General features: G+C 43.5%; 1 protein-coding gene across 2 annotated transcripts in view; it reads left to right on the top strand.

Annotated features, from left to right (window-relative positions):
* Positions 1-25,131, top strand: part of grm8a (glutamate receptor, metabotropic 8a) — a 193,035-nt gene that overhangs the window by 51,935 nt on the left and 115,969 nt on the right. The window lies entirely within an intron of this gene.

Below are 25,131 nucleotides of genomic sequence, written 5' to 3' on the forward strand. Positions count from 1 at the left end.
CTCACGTGTCTCCTTAACTGTACGGCGGATGCGCCGGGTAACGTGCACCGACATCAGAGCTGCTTATATCCACTTATCCTCCCTTCCAGCTCTTTCATTTTAAAACATGCCCGTTGTATGAATTTTCTCTCCCTTCAATTCAAAACTCGACGGAAAACCTGAATCAATATTCATTTCAGACATTTCCAGTTTGTTTTCCAGCGTTCTCCTCATGGATTCACCAGCGATGAGGAATACAATCAAGCTCTTCAGCAGGCCTGAATTATTCCTGCGTTATGTAAATGTCTACATGTTCAGTTCAGTGTTGGGCTGACGAACTTAAACCGCTGTGAGCCCACATCCATCAAAGTGACAGGCTTTTTCTTCTTCTTCCCCCCCCCCCCCATGTAATTCTTTTATGTGGAGAAGCTTTGAGAAAGAGTGCACGAGAGGAGATTTCCCAGATATAAAGTTTCAAGTGGAGAGGAGTCAGGCTACAAGGCGGAGGATCACACCTGCCTGATCTATGCAAGGCTGGCATCCGTGTCCCGGATCAATGAGGCTGAGATCCATTGATTATTCCTGGATTGCCCTGGAGGGTGTGGGGTTGCTGCAGCGATGACTGCAGATTTGTCTGGATTCTGTTTTTGAGAGAGTGATTGCAACAGGGGCGCATGCTTTCGTGCTTTAGCTTCAATGTTTGAAATGTAGTAACATCGAAACACGAAACTTTTGAAAAATTGCATTTTCACTTGAAATGGGGCTTAAGTCTCTGCTTCACCCGCTGCGTTAACGAAAAAAAAACAAACAAACAAAAAGCCCTTTTTTTTCCTAAGTTGTAAGTCTGGAAAGCTGGCAGAACGCGGCGTGTGACAGACCATATAACACGACCACTAAGCACAAGATTACAGCTGTCAACTCCTGCGAACACTAACTCCACATAAATACATATAAACCGGCTCCCTCTTTGTCCGACGTGAACACACACACACACACATGCAGCCATCCGTCTGCTTTATTACACACACGTATGCGGCTGTCAAGTGTAAAAAATGTACCTTAACAAGGCGCACGGACAAACACGCGAGCAGTCACTTACATTGAAGTGGCGCCCTGCCACTTGCTCCGCAATGGTATTACAGTGGCTCTTAGCCTGTTATGATCTCATTCCAAAAGCATTCAGCAGTGCCACAAAGCAATTCCAAACACATTTCCAAAACACATTTTGCGGCGCCACAAAGTGTTACATCCATCACTGGGGGAATAAGGCGTAATGACCGACAGACACTGTAATAGTTGATTCCCCCTGCCAAGGAAGGGAAGTGCGTGAGCGTGCAGGGGAGTGTGTGTGTGTGTGTGTGTGTGTGTGTGTGTGTGTGTGTGTGTGTGTGTGTGTGTGTGTGTGTGTGTGTGTGTGTGTGTGTGTGTGTGTGGATGGCTGCTGGTGTGGATGCATGGGCGTGTCCGTGTGTGTGAGCCACATCAGAGGGAGGAGGTGGGATCCCGAAGTGTGGCGAAGTCACGGTGATCGCCCCCTGTTCTGATGCCCATATATATATTTAATGGCATGGTGAGCCAATAAATTATACATCTTCCCTTTTCACCTACTCCTATTCACTTTCTACTGCTCCCTCTAAATACCTGTATCTGTTAATACTCTTTCCTGTGATATTCTGAAACTGCGTCCGTTCTGTAGGGCTCGTATCACACCGTCCCTCTGAATTGTTGGTTTGTTTTTTCACCGTTTGCTTTAAATCCTCTTGTACTTTCAAGAAGGAGTGAGATACCACAGGAGATATTTGCTTTACTAGTAAACATGGAGAGATGCTTCATATAAAAAAAAAAGATGGAATAGGAGAGGGTGAGCGACAAAAAAAGATGGAGGTAAAGGAAGAGATGAAACAGAGAAATTGATCAAAGAAACAGAATAGACAGAAATATATAATTATAGTGGAATAAGATTGTGAGGCATGGGAGAAGGAGAAAGAAATCACAAGCACAGAAGAAAACACAAATATTTGTGTGCTCCTGCTAGATTGCAAAAAAAAAAAAGAAAGAAAAACAACCAAACAATAGGACATGATGAAGGAAATATGGGCTGCCAGTCAAAGAACAATATTGGACCCGTCTGTTGATCCCTCTGCTGCCCTGCGTTCAGCCTTTTTATTATCGCTCTGCTCTGTATGAATAATATACTGTACATATAGGGTACAGGTGTGTGTGTGTGTGTGTGTGTGTGTGTGTGTGGGAACTCCAGGGATAACTTATTGCGAGTGTCCCCAGCGTCAGTCATTGTGATGATAGCTCCGTATATTGTCGTCATATGGTCGGGCAGCTGCGGCTCAACTGACAGAGCTTCAATCAGAAAGTTCCAGGTTTGATCCCCCGTCTTCCCGTATCCATTTGTTAGTGTCCCTTGAGCAAGAAACCAGGCTGCAAATAAACAGAGGGCCTTGCATGGCAGCAGTGTGTGAATGTGATTGGCAATATAAAGTTAGTGGCTGTTAAAGCAGTGGAAAAATGCTATATAACTGCTATTCAAGGCAATTTACGATCTTTTTCTCACTTTTTTTTAAAGAGAACTGCTTGATTACAATATTCTAGAAAAATTCTTGCAGTTTTTCCCATATATTTCCATACAGATATGTGTAGACTGTCATTCTGTCACGCTCTACATTAGCAGGGTTGGTGACTGTCGTGTTAACCATCCATTTATCCATCCCCATGGCAGATCTACACCATATAATTTCCTTTGAGTTGTGTTACTTTACAGTATATGTAACGCCGAGGATGCAGGTTGCTGCACATGTTCACGTGAAAACTTCACATGGGTATTATTAAGTGCAGCCTGCTGTATTGTGTCATATCCTAACGTAACATAATGTGGTGCAGCAATGACAATATGTCATGTGTTTTCACAGCACATGACATACAGAATAGTAATTTATCGCTATTGTTTGCCTTGTCACATACTATAATGCACCGCGTCACATGGCTTCACGTTTTATCCCGATGTAAAGGATCTCAGAAGCGGCGGTGAATTTGCGCCCGGTTACAGTAAAGCAGGTGTGTGTGTGTGTATGCATCGGGAAGCTTCAAAGGCTTCAGACGCACGTCAGATGCGCACAAATACAGATGATTCCTTCCCTCTGATCTCTTCATGAATTCAGTAAGAGGAGCAGAACACAAAAGAGTAGAGATGGAATTGGTTCAGTCCGTCCCGCTTCATGATCCTTATTACTAATCTCTTCTCGACAATGCAAAGGTAACAATTATTAGGTTTTCACACGTGGATTATGAAAGACTACGTCAAAACAAATGCAACACAGAGAGAGAGAGAAAAAAAAAAAAAACAAGACGGAGCTGGAAAATAGCTGAGAAGGCTCGAACTCCAGATAAGCCACATTACAGAAAGATCGAAGCCGATGAGAGAAAAGTGGATGATCCGAACATCAGAGAGAATCTCAATGAAACGAAGTGGCTTGTCATTCCGCACATTGTCTGTCTCTATTTTTTGTTTTCCTTTATTTATGGATTCTTTGTTCTCAATGTCAGCGTGTGCGGGGTTGCGATTGCGCCTCTCTTCTCGACGATTTGGACGTTTTTCAATGACAGTCCAGGGGAGAAATCGGTGTGTCACAGGATGATGCCGGATGCCTCTCGTCCGGGCTGACAGGCATATAAACAGGCGACTATGCAGATAGGTCGAGGGGGAGATAAGCCCGCAGGTGGGTCGGCAGGCTGACAAACATTGACACTGACGGGAAAAACTGTCTTCCCGCTGTGTCGATAACCACCACGTTTCAGTTGCTGTCATCTCTTTCTGGCCGTCTGACGCTTCGACATTCAGCGAAACGCATTTCGTATTCATTGTGCTTCTTCTTTTACTGGATTACATTTGAATCTGGTTTTAGGATCTGCTTTCAGACGGAGGTGTGATTGCACGATATAGGATGTAGTGCGGTTTAATATGTCCTGAACAGCTGGTACATTGAATGTGTTGGAGGAATCCGAGGAAGGATTCCTTTTTTATAACTATCTGAATAATACGGCTTTTAGATGCTTTTGGATTATTTCTTTTTTACTTGCTGATAAACTGCAATGGCAAAAGTAATAAAAATGGCCGGGTTGAAAGATGCTGCATCCCTTGTATATTTCACATAGACCAAATTATGCTCTAACACGGAGTCTTGTCTTTTTTTTTTCCAGCCAATATCTGGTTAAATGCTCTTTTTCTAGACTTTGTAAACATTCCTGCTCACTGGCTGGAAACATTCATGGGTCTTTATGAGTTTCAACTGCAATTACATGGTGTATGTGCATAAACAACACTATTTTTTTTTCTGTGTACATTTGCTTCCATATTTCCAAATAGAAAAACAAAGTCCCTTTTTTGTAAAATGCCAGTTTTTAATTGTGCTGAAAGGGTGAACCTATTCATGCATGCAGTTGAATGTAATTCGTCCCAAAGCTTTGCAGTTCGCCCATTCATGTCTCATCTCGACTGAAGCAACATGAAAATGGTCTATTTTCCCAAAGTCCCAAAGGAGGCGCATAATCTGTCTACTAAAGGAAAAAAAAAAAAAGGCACGATAACCCCATTCAGAAACTTAATGGCAACAACTTAGCTCCCTAATTAGCATGAACAGAGGAGGACATGCAAAATATATGACTGTCATTACCAAGTAGAAAGCCAGTTTAAAAAAAAAAGGCAAAAGTACAAGTGAAAAAAGCTTCCGACCGCCTCCCTGCCGGACCTCTCATCTTCCAATCAGCCTGGTTGGTTTGTCTCCTAAGGATGTTATTTGGTGACTTGTGGGCTCGGTTAAGCAGCTGCTTTTCCCCAAATCATTGCTCCTGGTTGTGTTGTTGTTGACGATGATTAAATTACGTGACTAACCGTGTCGCAGGGCAGCAATTATCTTTTATCTGTCAAGATGACAAATGGCGTTTAGATTCACGCGACTGTCACACTGGAAAAGCCTTCGTCTTAATGGGTCCCACGACTGAAGGAGAGGCAGGTGGAGAGGTTTGTGTCTCCCGGGACGATTGTCGGACTGTCCTTCCCACAGAGACGGAGACTGACAGACTGAACCTATCGTCGGTGTCCTTTGGTGGGAATCATATTACTGTCCCTCTCAGAAAGAGACTGACGGATGGACTGAGACAGACAGCTGGAAATAAGAGGAGAGAATAAAGTCGCCGGTTCCTCCGGCAAGATGAGAGGGAAGGAGAAATGACAAAGCAGTGGAGGGTTATACATTAGTTTAGGGCGATACGTTTTTTTTTTTTTTTTTTTTTTCCCGGTGACATTTCTTTTTAGAAAAAAATGGTGCGTTTTCCTTCTTGAGCCCGAAATAAAATCAAAGCTAATGAAAACTGCGTTAGATATATGAACTCTGTGGTATCGTCTGCAAATCTGTTTCTTCATATGTCAGTGATAAATGTGTTCAAGAGATACCAGGACATGAGACCAGTTCTGACAGCTTCCAGTAAATGAGATTTTCTTTGTGGTTCTTTTTATGACACTGACGTATATAAAAAAATAGTGAATCAATACCAGACTCAACATCTTCATACTACCTTGCTGTAAGCTCGGTGCATGCTGGGTATTGATTAATACAAATATAATTGTCGGATGTGTTATTCCGGGTGAGGAAAATTCATCCAGCATGCATGTGCTTCACGTCTCGGTGTGCTTTTTGTGTGTTCTCCGCTCGGTTAGCCACAGTTCGCTGTCGACTCAGGGAAGGTATCTGTGAGCTTCTGACAGCAGCTCCATCACTTCTCATTACTGTCATCATTAAGAGCGCGAGAAGTGGGAAGAGTCCGCGATGTGAACCTTCTGGAGAGAAGCTGCGTCTGAAACGGGCCGCGATGTGGAGGCGACTCACACGTGACGCTGCTGCTTTCTTTGCAAATCATTCGACCAGGCTTGGCCATTCAGTCATGGTTTGTTTTGTAACACAGACTGAATGATCTAATGCAGTGATTGTAAATAAATCAAAACAATTAAGCTGGTTTATCGTTGCTAAATTGACAGACGGACCTGTGGAGAGCTGCAGAGGGTTGTGTCACTTGATCAATATGGGAATGTACGCATACAATAAATAGATCCACTGTTAATTTCAAAGTATTGATCGGCGCATTTTTGACAGTCTGGGTTCCGAATATTATCCATATTAAACGTGACATTTAAATAATCAATGCATCCGTCAAACATCTGATTCCCTTCGAACCTGTGCATGTTAACATATGTACTGACATTTTTTTACATGCAAAGTTGACATTGAGATGTTGTATAAAGTGTGAAGCCATCTGCAGAAAAGTAATGATTAAATTAAAGATGTTCGTGAGGAGAGTCTTGTTAAGGGCCGACAGGTGGAGCTTACTGTTCCCGCTGTTCTTTGCCATTCAAATAAAGAATGTTATCATGCAAATTTCTAAAACAAAGCCTCCGAGGCCTTCAGACGACAGGCTGTGGATGCCTTTGAGCTTGACATTACATTTAAAAAGATCTCCAAACGAGTTTGAATGAATTAATTCACCTTGAGGAAAATGATGTGCACATTTTAAACAACTGCCAAATTCCCAAGGGCCAGCGAGCAAATTCAGCCCCAGAGCTGCGCACGTGACGCCAAAAGGACTGCAAAATGCTATTACAGTTTGTTCAGGGAGTCCTTGTAGTAAATTTGGATCGCATTGGAATCCTGGGGGACTGCGTATCTATACGCGCAGGTTATGAGGAGACCACAAAGTGCAGCTGATGGCAATCAGGATGAAGGATCACAGAGGAGAGCATAACAAGACACCAGAGATTAGAGGAGGGAAGGCCTTTGTGAACACAGACAGGGAGCGTGGAACAGACGGACACCAGGAGCAAGAGGGGGAGAAGAAAAGTCCAGAAATCTACAAAGTCGGAAAACATAAAGACAAAGTAAATACAAAAACGGAGACATTTGGTCTCCGACGATAATTATTCCAGTTAGTGTGTCGGTGTTACACACGGACATCGCTACCTCTGTAGAACATGTTGCTGTCGCCGTTTCCTTTATCAGGCAATTACTTCCATGTCGGACTGCATGTCACTTCCAGACAAGTGTGAGGGCAGGAGGGTGATTGACCGACGGGGGGGAGGACGGAGTGGAGCTAAGCTCTCAAGGTAAAAAAGACACAAAGACGGTTTTTCACTTAATGGTGCAACGGATGGAAAGGGAGATGAGGGGAGCGCGACATATTCCACTGCGGCTGGAGAGTTAACGCCTCGCAGCAGCAAAGTGGCGTGGAGCGGCGCGGCGGGGACGTGTGAAAGAGCAAGGGAGATTGCGAGGAGAGATGTGAAGGGAGGGTGAGAATTGGCGAGAATGACACGGGGAACAATGGAGCAACTCGATGAGACGCATGACGGCAGCGCCTCACAATTACCTTCCAGCTGCAAATAAAGCACATCGTTTGTTTTTTTTTTTTCTTTCGTCTGACGTCGAACAAAGAAAAAAAAAAAAAAACAACCTCAAATTATAACGACCGAGCGTGTGTTTTCGACATGACAGCAGCCCGAACGGCGGTTTTGTTTGCCTGTGCTTAACGTCGACCGTCACAATCCTGAACAGACAGAGATGCAGACGGCGAAGCAGCTGCGAGCAGAGATGCACAGGACACGTGCGGGGGCGTCAGGACAGAGGTGTAAATAAGTGAAGAGAGGAGAACGGGAGTGGGGAGAGATGGCTGGGGAGCGAGGGAATACAGATAAAAAGGGAGAAGTGAGATTAGGTCAGGGAATGACACGGAGGCAGCGGCGGAGGATTTGGCCACCTTTGATTGCCGAGAGACGAATGAGAGCAGAAAGTGGATGTGTCAGTTTCACTTTCACATCGTGTTAAAGTGCTTTTATGCTGTTTTTTTTTTTTCCTCCCTTAAAAGGCAGCTTACAGTATTCAGTGCCAAGTCCTCATTGGCCTTGTGTTTCTGCACTTTTGTGCATTTAACCAGGATAGAGCTGCTTCTCTGGAAATACTTTACAAGAAGTTGTTACTTTTCAAACAAGTTAAGAGACTAAGAATGGAAAACGGAGACGGTTATCCATCCATTTTCTTTGTCCCCTTGATCCAAATGAGGTTATTCATAGTTGGAGCCAGGCTAACAAGCTCTCAAAACTTAAATCAATGAATAGCCTTGAAATTGAAGTCTAAAGGGAGATGTTACCAGAATGTAAATATCCTTAATTCTGTCTAAAAACCCTCATCCCCAGCTCTCCTTGCACGGCTGCAAGCTTTTAAGACAAAAAATTTTACTGAGGCGGATCAAGGCGCGGGCGCCGCGTTAGGTGAGCAGACAGCAGACACAAAACAACACGGAACACTCGACATCGGGGCCGTGACACGGAGCGGCAACGACTTTTAAAGCGCGATCAAATAGAACGGCGGCGGAGCTCCATGGCTGCCGTGTCAGCGCGGGTCAGTTTTACAGATGAGCTCCGACATCCGGCGTTTTCTTTGTCTCTCCGCTGTTTTGTTTTTGTGAAATTCTTCCACCCTGAGGGAGTCACTCAGACTTCTCCGATCATCTCTCGCTACACGTGTCGTTCTGATACCAAAGTTCAACACTGTAAGTCTGAAGCAATAAAAAGTTGCTAATCAGTCTTTTGGAATTCATCAAAGTAATTAAAAGAAGAAGAAAAAAACAACTACTCTTTTTTTTAATTAAAATTCCAGGCTTTTTTTTATGCATTATGAAAAGGTTTCTGAAATTATGCAAAATGAGTGTAATCAGTGTGGTAATAAACTCTTGAATTAGACCAAGGAGACACAATTCATCTGACTGTTTTTAATCTAGTGGCGAATACAATCAATTTCATAAGGTCCCATTCACACGACAGCATTTTTCTTTTTTCTGAATAATTTTCTGTTTTACACAGCACTGTTTTGAAAACAGCGTCCGTTTACACAGAAACACTGAAAACAATCAAATGCTCATGTTGGATATGAACAGATGATGACTGAGTTGGATTGCTTTTAGCATTTTTCAAAACTTTTGTATTGCGAACCCTTTTGAAAAAGTTGTATTTTCGATGGTTCCGATAACCGTTTTTGTGTAAAAATCTTGGGATATCACCTGCTCTACCCTCAGCAGCGTGTTGCTTTCAAATATATGTATCATCTATGGGGTCAGAATCTTCAGATCAGACTTTTATGCATTATTGAGAGTTTCTCATTAGATTAAACAAAGAAGTGCACCGATTCTGTCAAGAGCTGCTGTGATTAAAGCTTCTGCATTACCGCCTACATATCTGCTGCAATGAGAGTGGAACTGTCTCCATTCCAAGCTTTTATTCACTTTACCGCAGATATTTGGGATTTTATTAGCACCACCAGTCACTTCAGGTTACTGTGTGAGCGCATGGTGAATCTCTATTTGCAAACCAATCTTGAGATTAACTTTCACTGATGTCCAAAATTTGATCTGACCGTTGCTTTTGTGATTCATTTTTGTAATATTGAGACATCCAGCTTGTTTTTACACAGACATTAAACTCAAAAAGAGGAGAACAAAGTGTTACAGGAACAAAATTTTTCTTGATCTTTGCTATTTTGAACATTTAGGTTTGCATTGAAATGCTTTATTTGTCAGTATTCATGTATAGCAAAGGAAAATGTCAGCGATTATTAATTAAACACTTTCTGACAGCAGCACAAATGAGTTGACCTTCACTGAACACCTGACATTTAGCGAACGCTGTCAGAAGAGGAGGACGTGTGGAAAGAACGAAATCCGTGCATCGGGAGCAAACGCAAACAGATAATTTTACCTTGTCACCCTTTCTGAGAGGCGAGTTTGAGGAGAATCAGAGTGGATGAGAAACGTATGAAAGAAGAGGAAGTTGAGACGAGGCAGGACGGAGGACAAGCGAAGGGAAGGAATACGTCATATATAGCACTGGTGCATTTAAAATCCCCGCAGACAGATGGGTAGAAAGCATAACAAAAGCAAAGCGGATGGACAAAAGCAGGATTTCTAAGCTGAGTACAATAAAATAGTTGATGGCTGACGGAAAGTACTTTCCTGATGACGAATGTTTTGTGGCACAAACGGAAAAGAAACCCGAGAGAGACTCGGCCTGAAATACCTCCATCTTTAAATGTATTTATGACTTTTTTTTTTTTCTTCATCGAAACTTCTTCCTCATTGAAATGGGTGTGAGTTATGAGTCCGTGTGAAAGTCTAATGAGTCTAATGAAGCCTGTGGTCGTGAGTGTTTTCTGCCTGTCGATCCGTAACTAATGAGCCGGCGCGCAGCTTTAAAATCCTTATTTTTCCACCATCAATGTTCTTGTTATTCAAAAATAATTCCGCTCGCTTAAGAGAATGCTTGTCAAATATATGTTGATTTGCTTTGACATGTTTTTCCAACTTTTCATAACCGTCACGCGCATCTCTGGACGTCTTTGTCTCATCAACATGAGTTGATTTCGATCTGCCATCCATCCCCCCATTTTCCCTCCACTCCCTCCATTTATCACCTTCTCCACATCATTTGCATGCCGGTGTAGATATTCCGTATCGATCTCTGTGATTCCCTCCTATCCATTCATCCTGCTTTAGATTTTCTTCATCGCTGCCTCAACTTTCGCCCCGGTTCCCTCCCACCCACCGATTATATTAATATCACTCCCACGCTCACTCTTCCCCACCTTCCTTCCTTCGCTCCGCTCTCTCTGCCGTATTAACAGCCTCTTGGTTGTGTGATTTCAACAGTGGCTCTTTCTATTAGCCGATACATCGGGGCCGCGCGCCACACTGCAGCCTGCTGCTCGGCTGGACGCGTTAACAGCATAATGGTGAACTGCTGGCTGCGTTCATACACTGTCATGTAAACTCACACACACACACACACACATTCACAGTGAGATTAAATATTCATACGGGCCCACACAAGTTAATTACATCGTCAGACTCGCATGCATGCCTGCACATATTTAAATAGATCCTCGAAACGCACACACACACACACACACACACACACACAGCCTGCGAGAGCACAAAGGGAAGCTTCAAGAATTGATATTCACTGAGTCAGTGCGGCGCATTTGGCGCATGCTAATGGAAAGTGATGAGTCAGACGACAAGTTTGTTAAAGTAACAACTTTAAGCGGCCCGTCTACGAAGCAGTGATCTTTATTATTCCGATCGGTAGATCTAGGAAGTGATCAGAGGGAACTTCTCAGTTGGCGAGAAGCGAACGTTTGTGCACACGAGCACACGCGTGTAAAAAGTTTGTTACGGGGGGTGGATTGGAAGACCCAGCAGGGGGGTGGGGTGGGGTGGGGGGGGGGCGTTCGGAAATGGAATTGCTTCCTCTCAGCGGGCGAGTGCACGTGCGAGCATGGCTGCGTTCTTCCCCACTAAAAATAAAACGATCGCGGCTCCCCGGAGACCGCACGGTACAGATAACAAGCTGCTCCTCCAGCGGATCGGTCCGCGCTGGGAGATTTCTCTTAAAAACTTCTGAATATCCACTTTTCTTTACCTTGTTTTTTGGAATGCTTAAGCAGGTGAGCTCATTCCTCCCGCTGCTGCAGCTGTATTTTGTGCGGCACACCTGTTACTTTCCGAGCGCAATCGCCCCGCGCAACTTTTCCATCGAGCTGAATGACTGCTGACTAAGTTCCCGATTAATTAAATTATCCGAGAGCAAATTCACTGCTTACTTACACTGGCATAATCACTTCCTCCTCCATTATAATTTGTTTTAACTTCTCAGAGTGCCGGCACCTGCTCCTGGGCTTAATCTTCGATTTGATTAAAACCGCCGTAAAGCGTCAGAAATGTACACAGAAAAAAAAAAAAAGTTAAATGACTTAAGATCCAATTTTTCTTCCTAATCTCTGCTGGCACCAAGATGTTTTTCTTCTCTTTTTTTAACCAATTATTTTGCTGCAGTGGCCCTCCAGTGTTTTGCAGCCAGTTCGCTTGTCATTTAAATTCAGTCACTTCCTATATCCAGGGCACAGTTATTTGAACTCGTCACTTTCTATTTGACTGTGCAAACCTGTTGGAGGGCGTTATCGGCCGTTTAGAGACGCACACGAAATAGATGAATGCAAAGTCTCGCCATCTGCCACACTGTTGTCTGAATCCGGAAACAAATGTGGAAATGTCAGAATGCATTTGTGCTTTTTCCCGCTCGGTGAGGGCGATGGGACCGCCGCGGCGCCAAGCTGTTGGAGTCTCAAAATTAGACCCAGTTTAACCAACAGTCAGGCAGTTCATTTTACCACATCCAGTAAAATACGAGAAATGGAGACAGACACAGGCCTTTCACTGCAGATTTGGACGCTAATAATGTGTGAGATGAAAAGAAATAATGCACTATGTTTAATAGTTGTCATTGCTTTTTGAGGTGATGTAGCTCCTGGGACATCTGGAATGCAATCATCTCTACAGGATTCTGCCAAATTGCAGTTGTAAAACGTGTATTTACCTTGTTTTTTGAAAAACTTCTATTACATAAAATCTCACAGAGTCCAACTGCAGGTATGAATGCAGGATCAGTCATAAAAGGAAGGATTCTGCACATTTTTTCTGTCTTTTTGGAAAATAATGATGAGAATCTGGTTTTAAGATGTAGAGGCAATTAAATTTTTTTAGAAAGAGGCAAACTTGATTGCAGCCGCACTGCAAATTCAGAGTTCGTACATTAGTGTTTTCATTTGAGCCCAAAGGTATTTCTTCTTTGGAAAAAAAAGCAGCAAAAACACTCAAAATTATTGGTATGTCAATGTGTTGCTCACAAACTTAAAGGCGACATCTTCGTGTATCTGGTGAGTTATTATTTCAACGAGGCGGTCGATATTAAGCAAACGCTCGTTATTATGAATTATGTTTTTAAGTTCTGAAAACTTTCACCTGGAACATTTGTACAGTTTGATAGTTCGGTATTTCTGCTGACCTGCAGCCCAGAAACTCTCTAGAGATGTCACTTATCACTGATTTTATGCCACTGCAAATGGGAATAACAGGTCTAGATGCACAGTCAGCACACACACTTATACACACACACACACGAATGAGGCAAACACTAATACGTCTAATTAAATCATGCTCTTATTGGTCTTGTGCTCAGTCTAACTTGTTGAACTTAGCTATTGATCTTCGTTCAGTTTACATGCTTCACTGAGTGATTAAAGTTGTTCTTTTTTTTTAAAGAAAACAGGAAACCATCAGCAAAAAGTAACGCTGATGATTGATCCACTAGATCATTTCATTGTATTATAATACACAAGTGTGCACATCGGTTTGAGTGACTTCTTTTAATTTGCATGTGAAAAAAACGTGAAAAAAACGACTGATCTTAATGTTAATGCTGAACGGAAAACACAAGCATCATTCAACTCATCCAGACGTTTTTATGTCCAATTTTGTGTGTTTAGAGGGAGAGACAACTTAAAATGAGCAAAAAGCCGCCGCTGCTATTGTCTCATCAGCACAGGTATTAATTGATTTCAACAACGTGCGCTGGCATGCAAATCCGCGTTGACGCTGATGCGTCCTGTAATGTGCAGAACGCCGCCGAAGTGGTCGCCTGCTGAGCCCATGATGATCCTCTTGCGACGGGCTACGAGCTCGCACAGAGGGAGAAATGGAAACCCGGCCATGCACGCACACTGTGGCAGTTGAGGAGTTCCAGCGACGACAGCGTTCAGCAAAGCACACACAGATACACACACACACACACACACACACCACACACCCCTTTCAGTCACGACTATTACTTTGCACGCACGAGCTGTGTGTGTGTGCACACTTCGAGTTCTTTCTCGCCCCAGGGGAGTGTGTTTTGTGTCCTTGTGTAGAGTTATGCATCTTTACATGAAACAGATATCCAAAAACTAACTTTTTTTTTTTTTTTTTTTAACCAGAACATGCATGCTCAGATGGTTTTCGAAGGCTTCCTCGCCTTTAATTTGCTGCTAAGCTGTTTTTCATTAAAGAGATTTGAATTGCTTTCTGGCAGATTGCGTGATGCATGAGGCTCATTTACAAGCGTATCAATGGGAATATGTGCCTAATGGGTTTGATGTTGGGGAATACCTTTTACAGACTGGCTTGCTCTGATTTATAAGTCTCCATCCTGGAAGGTGTGTGTGTGTACTGTCCTCTGACTGTCAATTTAAAGAGAAAAAGAAAAAAAAAACATAACTGTGTGTACGTTTTGACTTTGGGTGTGTGTTTTGACGAATTTGTGACATTTGGCGCTCCGGCTGCACAGTGGGACAGAGGAATGCGTACGGGGAAACACCGAGAGAGAAGGCTGCCAGGTGTCATGTTGACGCACACGTGCACACACACACGCACACAAACCTCACAATGGAGCCCTGTCGGGGAGCACTTTTGTGTGACTGCAGGGAGAAACAATACATAGAGGAGAAGCTGCAGGTGGCTGGATTGGATCAAGTAGTCTGAAGCCTTCCTCCTGTGCGTGTGTGTGTGTGTGTGTGTGTCACCGCGCATGAGATTTAGGTTGCAGCTGTTGGAGGAATACATTATTCAAATGACATGCATAAACAGAGGGAAATATGTAAGGAAACGTGGACTGAGGCGTTTTGAAAGAGGAGAGCGAAGGAGGCGATGTGGAGCGGAGTCGAGGAGGCCTTATGGGTACTTGAGGCCTGACGTGTGCGTTGGAGGAAGCTCGAGATAAGAACGGAGAGCAAGACAGTAGAGAAAGAGACGCAACATGCATTTCTTCCTCTTTGTTTCTCCCCAGTTTGAACCGGCCCTGCGTGTTGGATCAGTCCTGACTCGTGACTGTCATTTCCCTCTCGCCCAAGTTTCCTAAAATGTTGTGATTTAATTGTAACAAAGACAGCAAGTAGAGCAACGAGTACCCCATACTGGGTTCATCGCCTGGAGTTTGGTAGATAATGAGCAAAAAATAAAGACTTTTTTTCCTTAACTGTCATAATTAAATTCCCACGCTTAAGGTATTTGTCCTTCGTTGATGTCACTTTGCCAGACTGAACTTACTGCATGTCATATGTCTTTGTGTAAAGTTAGATGTTTTTTTTAATTTTTTTATTGTCACGATGTAAAGAGGATGTTCCCAGTGGGGCATATCTGTCAAAAGGAGTTTTTTTTTAATTCCACAGTGGCTCATCTTCTGTGTATATTTGTGTGAATCGTCTGGATACTCGGAGTCAGATGAGGACAGGCGGGTGTTTGTTTTGCGCATGATCTCCGATACAGTGCAGCGAGGTGTGCAGGTGTTGGTGGGAGAGCGCGAGAAGCGATGATGTACGGTATTGACGGAGATATATTAAAGGCTGCAGCCTCCGGTCCGTGGCCTCTTGCCCTCTGGCCAGCCTTGTCTCGCTAAAATTGGCGGGAGATGTATGTGTGTTAAAGTGTGAGGGAGAGGAGTTAAAGTGAGTTCACTTATACTCAACACCCACAATAGAACTCCGTAGACCAGGATGATTACATACATTTGATGGTCATCAAGTCATCACAGTTGAAGTAAATGTGAAGAAGTAATTAAACATGGGCACTACTTGAGGTCTATAAAGTGTTTTCAATACTGCATTGCAAGATCTACACCACACCAGCTGCCTTCTGGGAAATTTACTGCTTTGGCTGCAGGTTTGCTCATGGTTGCTGGAATCTTCCTTCACCGTATTTGATCATATGTGATCTGCAGCTGGAGCAGCTCGCAGTGCGGATGCTGCACCAGTACACACACACACACACACACTTTGCAATTCTGCTGTGCCCTCACTGCACTTCCATCTATTTTGTGTGGGTGTGGGTGTGGGTGTGTGTGTGTGTGTGTGTGTGTGTGTGTGTGTGTGTGTGTGTACTGGTCCCCAAACCACACCTCAATCATCATTCATACCCTGCCCTCCAGCCAACACCTCTGACCTCCTCCCAGCAGAAGGACCAGATTCATTGTTACGACTGTGAATCTTTTTGACCTAAGTACATTTTTTTAATGGGGTTCCTCTTGAAATTTAAATTAACCGAGGTGACGGCTCTGATATTACAGCTCCCGCCTCTCGAGCAGAGCTTTCTGTGTCACTGTGGTTAATTCATTGTCACCTTGAGTATGTAAGAACGGCAGGGAGGGAGACCGGCTTCGTTTTTTTTCAATTTTTTTTCCGGTATTTGTACATGTAGACATTCCCGGTCGGTGACACTGTGAACAGAATGTGTGACTCAGTAATGCAGCTATGTGACGCTGGAGCGCCAAATACTCTGACACAATCAAGAAGAGCGTGGCAGATGCACCAGAACATTCCCTGCAGTGTAAATGACTGTCTCCTCCATTTGGGTCCTGGCTTAATGAGTTCATGCTATACTGTCTAAGACCATCACTTAAAGGTGACTCTCTGGATTTCACAGGTCGATGTTCTTCTTCTTGTTTTTTTTTTTCCCTTATCTGAGGTCTGTTTCCACATTCCTGTGCTTGCCTGATGAGCTGATCGCGTGTATGTGCGTGTGTAAATCGACTAGCTTCCAGTTAGTCTTAATTGATTGTTGTTATTTTAATAACGCATCGTGTTTCAATTGTCCTAATATTAGTGGATCAACTCTGACCTTCAGCGCGAGTTAACTAATTCCCACGTAGACTTGTTGAATAGGTCAATCCGCTCCGATCTGGAACCATCATCAATCAACGCCTCCATTGTTAATGCAAGTCTTCATCCGGTCTCCGAGGTGATTACCGCAAGTCAACCCGTCTCAATTAGAGGACGCCGCCGTGCTTCCTGATTGCAGAGGATTGGCGCTTGTTTCAGACAAAGGCTACATTAGGCTAATGATTGGGTTTCCAATACCTACGTATCTATGTAGAACATTTTCAGCGTTGAGCAGGGGGGGAATTATAGACAAGGTCAAATCAATCCAGTTTCATTCTGCAGAAACTAAGATTAAAAGTCATTTTGAAAGTTTATTGTACTTCTTTCAGCTCTGATGTTTTTATGTTTTCATTGTTAAATACTGCTCATATTTGCAGCGAGTTGTTTGGGGTTCTTACACACCACTGCAGCCCTGCATTACAAATGAAATATAACTTTTGGAATGAAGAGCAGCTGTAATATTGTTATCAAAGTGGACCGCTGGGATCTCGCTGAGCTCTTTGGCTTCGGGGCTGATGTATTTTCTCCATCAGGTGAACACCTTCTCCACCAAAACGCCTGCCACCGGAAAGCTCCTGGGAATGGAGGGCTAACGGGGCCATTAATCCAGCGCCTCTTAAACCGCTGACTCTCACATACACTCAGTGTCAGCCGGCAGAGCTATAAGAGAACCAGAGTTTCACATCTTCTCATCTTTGTGAGGTTTCGGCGAATTTGAGGCACATCTCTCTATTCCTACGAAAGAGTTAAATTAAGGCGGAGTATGATTTAGAAGACTGATTCTATGCCGTCTCTATTTCTCTTCATTTTCATGCTGCATAATTACTGTCTGATCGCCCTTTTCTCTTTTTGCCATCAGTGTCACGTCACCCTGCTTTCTTTTCCCTAACCTCGGAAAACGCTCCCCTCATTCTATTCCCTCCGCTCACTGCCCCGCTCACATCGCTGTCGTTGTTGCGCATTCTTCTAGGAATATGCATTGCTTTGCCTCCTGCCGGTTTGTTTCTCATCAATTATGTCGGCGCTTTCTGTCAGCATCCCTCTCTCTTTCTCTCTCGTGCTGATCCTCCCTTAGCTTTGTCTCTCATCTGCGCTGCTTTTATTTCCTCCCCCTGCCTCGTCTTCAGTCCCTCATGCTTCTACTAAACATCCCCTCTCATCATTTCTCTCTCATCTTTCCCGCTCTGTGTTTTTCAGATCTCTTCTTCACTCTATTTTGCTGCGATTAAATGTCTCTCTCTCATCCTTTCTCCAGCCCTGCCTCTTGCTCGTTGCCCCCCTCTTCCACCTCATGCTGTCTTCTCTCTTGTCTGCCTCTCGTGCTCTTTTCCCCCCTCTCTGCACACTCCCTTGAAATTCTCTTTTCTACCTACTTTCATGTCGAATATCTTTTTTTTTTTTTATTTGTTTGTGAACAAACAAATTATGGGCTGCTACTTTTTTTTTAGTGAGTTTGCTGTGATGTGGAGAGCGAGCTCAGGGCAAATCCCGGCCGTGAAGGGAATTATTTAGCAACAGTTAACGGGGAGAGAGACGAACAAAGATCTGAGATGGAATGAGATTGTTCTTTATTGTTCTCTTTGTGTCTCTCTGCTTTTGTGTCTTTAGTGTTGGGTTGTTTTCCTGTAAATGTAAGCTTTTGTGTTCATTGTTCTGCAGATGTATAATTATATTTGAAGTGAAGAGAAAAAAAAAATGGAAAAATACCCATGAGGTAATCTGAACAACATAACAATTTTATTTTATTATTTTATTTTTTGGGGCGAAAGTGGTTGCCCGGGTGATGTTGTGTAATTTTTGCTGCAATCTTTTCAGGGGAAAATGGAAATCTTTTGCATTAGGTGTCTGTTTACACGTCAATGGCGCTCAGAGCCGCTGAAAACTCAACTTTTCAAAACTTCTTCAACTTCTCTCCAACCGTTTTAGAGTTGACAACCACCCTTAATAGCAATCCAGCTGTATTCGTAGCTTATTATTCTCAGCTGACATCGTGTGCTTCTGCCCATGCCGTGAAAACCGACAACATTTTCAAAATGCCGCTGAGTAAATACCAAACTTTCACAAGTTTCGCTTGAAACACGGTGGCTAAATGGCTCGTCATCTGTAAAATAACTACTCTCTTACCAGCAAAAATTCATCATATGTCCAATCTGGGTTCAGGATTTTTTTTTCTGTTATCATTTTCTATCAGATGTATTACAAGGCATCAAACTCTTCTCCATCCACACCAATCGCTCAGATGCTTGGACAAAAGTGGTTTCTCAAAATCACAAGCACTTTTCTCAAAAAGCAGCAACAACAAACAGTCAAAGAGAGTCTGAAAGCTGCATTTTTTTTCCCCCTGGAGGTGTACTTTTCACACATTCTTCTTGTATGAAACGGGCTCCTCTCGCCCAAACACATGTTTGCATATATCAAATCATGTGGATATTAGGCTTGTGCCACAACTGGTGTAACTTTCATGCAGCTCCAAAAAAAAAAAATGGAGCAAAACGCTATTAAAACTGGAACATGAGCGATGGAAGAGAAGACTTGGAGGCAAACGGACAACTGGTGAGGAGAAAAAGAGAGGCAGATGGCCCCTGACAGCAACAACAGGGTTAGACAGAGCGAGGGATGCCCGAGTCTCAGACCCAGCAGTCTTCATCCTGCTAAATTAGCTTGGTGAAGTCCCACTGAGCCGGTCTTCTCCTCATTAAACAGAGACCGCGGCTGGCTGTAGGAGAGCCCAGTCAAATTTTGAGCAAGTAAACAACCAGACGGACTAGAAACCGGGGCTCAGGACAGCCAGATCAATTTACTGTGTGTGTGTGTGTGTGTGTGTGTGTCTTCCTTCCCTGAGCTTCACACTCTGGTTTATCAGTCATTTTTCAGTCAATTGATCCTGCGGATCCTGACAAAGATTCCCATGTCAGCTTCGTTTTTTTCTTGTTCATGCTCGCAAAAAATGCAACAACAGTGCGCATCAACGCAAAATATCACACATAAACTGGTGGATGACTGTAACGCAGGGTTGAATAAACAAGATAAAACATTGGTGCATGTTAGTTCATTAGTTTAATCGCCACCATCAAGCCCAGCCAGCCCCCGTGCGCCTTAATCACAATGACCCATACTGTAACAATGAGAGCGCACGTCGTACAACAGATTCAATCCTGTGTGTGTGTGTGTGTGTGTGTGTGGCAGAGACAGAGAAGCTTTGTATGTGTGCAATGCACTGGGGTTAATTAGCTTCAGACCACTGCCATCTATCAACCTAATGCTCAGACTCTGGCCCCCGACAGCTCCATTACCACCAGACACACACACACCCAAACACACACGAGGGCCAGCTCAGGTCAGGATCGCACTTCCGTCGGGTCTCTGCATGACAACACCGCCACGCAAATTCATCCTGATGAGAACATCTCGACTGGAAACTTAAATGATAAAACGTTTTGGCTCTCAAAATTATTTTTCATCGTTATTTTTTTAACCATTCATAGATTCCGTCAGCTACCAGAACAAAAGTTGCCGACTGCGGCATTTCTCGCCGCACATAAATCTTACTAAATAAATTCCCAACCATCTGCAGCATGATTTGTTTTTCTGCTCCTATTGGTTGGCCTGTCAGTATTAGTCCAACTCCGCAACCTGAATTGCTTCAACTTTGGTCCCCAGCTGGAACGACACACACAAAAAAAGCCACTGGCTTGGATCATTAGGTCTGTTAAAGTCCAAATCCGGCTGTTAGTTATCTGCTCTGCTCCCCAGCGGGATTCAGCCTGATCTATAGTGAGGGATGAAACTGTTCCCCTCTATTGCCAAAGCCATTAAGGAATAGATGTGGCGCACTGCCTATAGTAGTAGGAGTTTGAGAATATTGGCCTATATTGGTTTATAATGACTTCACCGCCCTGCAGTTCATTCAAAAGACATTTGTTGGAAAACATGAGTGACTTTTAAAGGTATTCTTAAAGCAATGTTTCAGTCAAATATTGCATTTCCAGAAAAAAAAAAAAGAGTTATCATCAGCTTCCATTGATTGTTGTCATGGAGGGAACATTTATTAGCCTCTGCTCTTTCAATAGTCTTTGCTTAAAGGAGAACACAGTTTAATTAACAATTAATCTTCTTTTCTTTTAAAGTCCGATTGATTCCATGTTTTTATCGTGATCAGTTCTATCCTCACATGCAATAAACACGATTTTGCATCTTTGCTGGACTGGCCAGAATTGCCTTTCAGTGGCAGAAACTCTACATGAAATAGATTGTTTGTTCCAGGAAAGATTTTAGGTCCTCTAATGAGGTTTGGAGGAGGAGTGCAGGAACTGAGTGCCGGTTCAGAGACCTTCCGGCTCTGCTAAGAATAGTGACTGCGAAAAGAGGCGAACGCCGCGGTGCTAAAAGTCTTTAACTTTTTATGAAGAGGAGAATTTGGGTAATCCGTAGAACCTTGGGAATAAGGGATTAAAGATTCAGTGTCCTGTGAGACATCAATATGGCATCAGTATTTTAAAAATAGGAAAACATTAGCAGGGTGTATCTTAATATAAATGAACACAATTTGAACAAAACAATGAAAATACAAGCTTAATCCAATCGCTTTCTCAGCTTTCTAGACCTCTAGGCCGTTCAACTCTTCTCACTATCTCACATATAGGGATTAATTAGCCAATTTTAAAGACTTTGTCTAGTCATATAAAGCCATATAATTTTATTCTCTCTCTCTGTCTCTGTCTACTTGTCTATCTGCCTTTTTCCCTTCTTCATGGCCATGACTGTACCTGCTCTACTTCATGAGAAGTGGCCTCAGACTACATTACTTACTCTTCATTGAGTTGGAAGCTTAAAGTATACTATATTTCTTTTTGTGGTTTATTTTCTCCTGTTTGTTTGCAATGCAGTCGACACAATATAAATCCTCTCGCCGCTTTTCTTCTCATTCGTCATTTTTGGGAATTCAGGCATAGTTCTTCGATATGAAATGTAGAGATTTTTGTCTCCTGGGTTTTGAAAAAAGAGAATCTGCTCCATTCATCTACAAAAACTCGGTGGGAAAGAAAATATCAGTGTGAATGAAGTCTCCAAAAATGCAAGTCAAGTGTGGTCAAGAGCCAAACTGGCAACCTCATTACTATTCAGTCTGCCCTTCAATCCGCGAGCCCAGCGGCCCGCTCCACGGTACTTGTGTATTGGCGTCCTTGACTTGCTGTCATTGAAAACCGGCTCCAGCAGGTTCGTTTTCGAAGCCGCCTCATCAGGGTGTGTGTCGCTTGAGAAGACTGATGTTCATAGCACAGTTTGACAGATTTTATTTTTTCTTCAATATAGAGGAGAAGTAAGTGTATGTCTGCATATAAAGATCTTAAAACTCTTCATGATGCCACCTCATTCAATCTGAGGGTCACGGGGGTCCACAGTAGATTTGCATTCTGTATTAGACAGAAAGTGCACAACACCCTTGACAAGCCTCCAATACCTACAATCAGCATGAAGCCTCTTTTAAAAAACACAAAATGGCAATGTTTTCAAATCGATGTGCGTTTACAAGGAAATGGCAGAAACGCTGAAGACAGTGCAGTTACGAGGAGATCAATATGCCATAAACATTAACAATGCACACTGGCTTTCTTATGGACAGACAGCGAAGTTGGAGACTGCTTTTACGGGTGACTCTCAGCTACAATAGTAACAAGTCCCAGCACCGAGGCTGTCTTTTGACTGTGGAGGAGACCAATAAAACCAAAGTCTGCAGACAAAACCTCGTGCTTAGAGAGAACACACAAACTCACAACTGAGAGTTTGATGGACATTTGTAAAGTGCACAGTGTTTCTGTTTATTTGAAAGGTCAAACAGCATAAAGTGCATGTGTGGACGAGGTCTGAGTTTCCTGTTCTGAGTGCATAACTACAGTCGGAGCCTTTGTGGGATCCGGCCGGCACTCAGAGATGAACACAAACGCAGAGGGCATGCTGGGTGCAACTGCTCAGCAATGTGCTGCTAATGCCAAGTGACTTCAATACATAATAAAACTGTCAGTAAAGGAATTCTCTTTTTAGCAGGGGGAAAAAAAAATACACTACTATAAGAAATAAAAACTGTATTTTGAGCACATTTTGGCAAATATGATTCACTAAATTTTCTCGTTCACAAACTTCTGGAGATTTATATCTATCGGGTAAATTATTGGAACCTCTAATGTCATTTTTGCCTTCTTATACCCCTCTAAATGTGCCTGATGCAGCAAAAACATTTATCCTTTACTGTATGTCTGCCCACTTTACATCAAACTCTCTTTGTCTGAGCGTTTTTTCTTTTTGGGATTTATTGGATTTTTGTCTTGCTTACTGAGGGCCGGGGTCAGAAACTCAATAAAAATCGCCTTCAGAGAGAAGTATTGTGCAGGAGATATAGTCGGATGTGACGCTGATCTATATTAGCTGATGAGATGTGGTGTTATATGTTACCTTAAAGTGCAGGATGTGAAGCCTTGTGAAAGATTTTCCACTGTGAAACAAATTCAGGATTCATAGTTATATGTGGCTTTGTAAAGGTTGCTCAGTGTAAGCTGCGCATTGACTGGCAATTGTGTATTAGGGGGCTTAAATAACATATCAGTTCACTGATAATAGTCTAAAAGTAAGAAAATATTAATTGAAAGTAGAAATTAGCCTCCGAATACTTTCACATTTTATCTCACACACTTGTATTTCCTTCTCTGCCTCTCTCATACGCTCGCACATTAGAGCAAATGGAATTAGGGGGATTGGAGGCATAATCTTCTTCCCCAGCGATGTGCAGGAACCAAGCTGTTAATTTCCCGCCTCTAACTCCAGCTCCACTTTGAAAAAGGACAGAGTCACCGGCAACCCACAGCGCATGAATGATTTACGGTACTCAAATGTCACATGTGCACGGTCTAAGCAGGCTCCGGTGCCTGTGCGAACATTTACTACATGGCAGGGTGAAGTGAAAGCAAGGGGGTATAAATGTCTGCAGAAATGCTCGTTTCGGCACAAACAGGTGTGGTTGTGGGAGACAGTATTGGGCCTCTGCCTGCAGCAGGCAATATTGGATGTCACTTAATGTGCAGCTCTCACTCCTCTTGCTGCTTTATGTTTCTCTGCCTGCTTTTGCTCTTGCTCGGTAATGACACGGGAACTATGGCGAGAGGTTGAGTGTGCAGCGCACACAAGCCCGTTGGTGTGTGTGTGTGTGTGTGTGTGTGTGTGTTTGTTGGTTTCCCAGCTGGAGAGGGAAATAACAAAAGATCAAAGTATCAGGTTTGCCCAGGTCACAGGCTTTCTCTCGCTGTGCTGCTGTAAACAGACAAACATCTCATATTCCCTCAGCCGTGCATTCGTTTCTCTTTGAAATGGATATTCCCCCATTTAGATGTACATTGAGAGTAAACGGACAAGTGAGAGAGTGGAACTACGCGCGCACGCACGCACACACACACGTGCACGAGTTGTTTGGCCAGTTGCTCCACTCGGCTCGCACAGCTTTGATTTTTGGATTTTTTTTTTTTTTTTTTTTTTCATTTGTTTATCTCAATCCTCTATGAATAATACATATACACCCTGAAGTTTATGAAAGTTTCCAATTGTATTCCCCCGGTGGAACGGACCAATAACGGTCCCCGAATGTCCAAAACATGAACTCCTGCAAAGTTCACCCAGACTTCTGAAAACAACGGAGGGAAAAAAAACACAGTTACAACAATCTTTGGTTTCAGCAATTAGACTCCCAGCTCCTCCGAACGGAGAGTTTTGAATTGATGTCACAAACTCCCAGCTATTGCTTTACCGGTTCTCTCCACTTTAAGGTGAATCGATTTTGTTCAAGTCAAATAATCCTTTCCTGTGTGTGGTTTTAAGTTTTCCTAAAGCAACGGAGCAGAGTCGTGAAACCTAAAGTGCCTTTCGCCGATGCCTTGCAGCCACGATTCAGCCTCGCGGAAGAAGAGTGATTTCCCAAAATCCTGCAAAATAGATCCCTCCGCTGACCTTTTTTAAATGGCAGAGACAAGTGTAGACGCAGCGTGGAAGCGGCTTCAGACGACATTCGGGGCGACTGCAGACAGTGAGTGATGGCGCCGGGAGGCACTGAGGTCGCACACGCCTGTCTTGTATCTGTTCGCACCGCGCTGTCGGGTTTCGCGGCGTTCAGCGGTTGTGTTTAGGGTTTTGTATACTTGCGTGCGCGTCATTGTTAAAGACGCCTGACACACCTAATGCTTCGCTCAGGATTGGCAGTTGCGTCGTTCCTCAATGAATGCCAATGAGACACACGTCTAACACCTTCGTGTGTGTGTGTGTGTGTGTGTGTGTGTGTGTGTGTGTGTGTTTGTGATTGCTGGAAAGTCCGGGGTCTCCCCTCGCCGTCCCCCTCTGTCAGGGGAGAAATCAATCTGCCTGTCAGGCGCGGAGCACCTTCGGCCCGTTACACTACCTATCAGGAGCAACACGTGTGTGTGTGGCTGCTTGTGCTCTGTCATGCTGTCAGCTCGTCTGTCTCGCCGTCCAATTTGACTGT

The sequence above is a fragment of the Salarias fasciatus genome, chromosome 17, assembly GCF_902148845.1.
Source record: "Salarias fasciatus chromosome 17, fSalaFa1.1, whole genome shotgun sequence".
Taxonomy (NCBI): Eukaryota; Metazoa; Chordata; class Actinopteri; order Blenniiformes; family Blenniidae; genus Salarias; species Salarias fasciatus.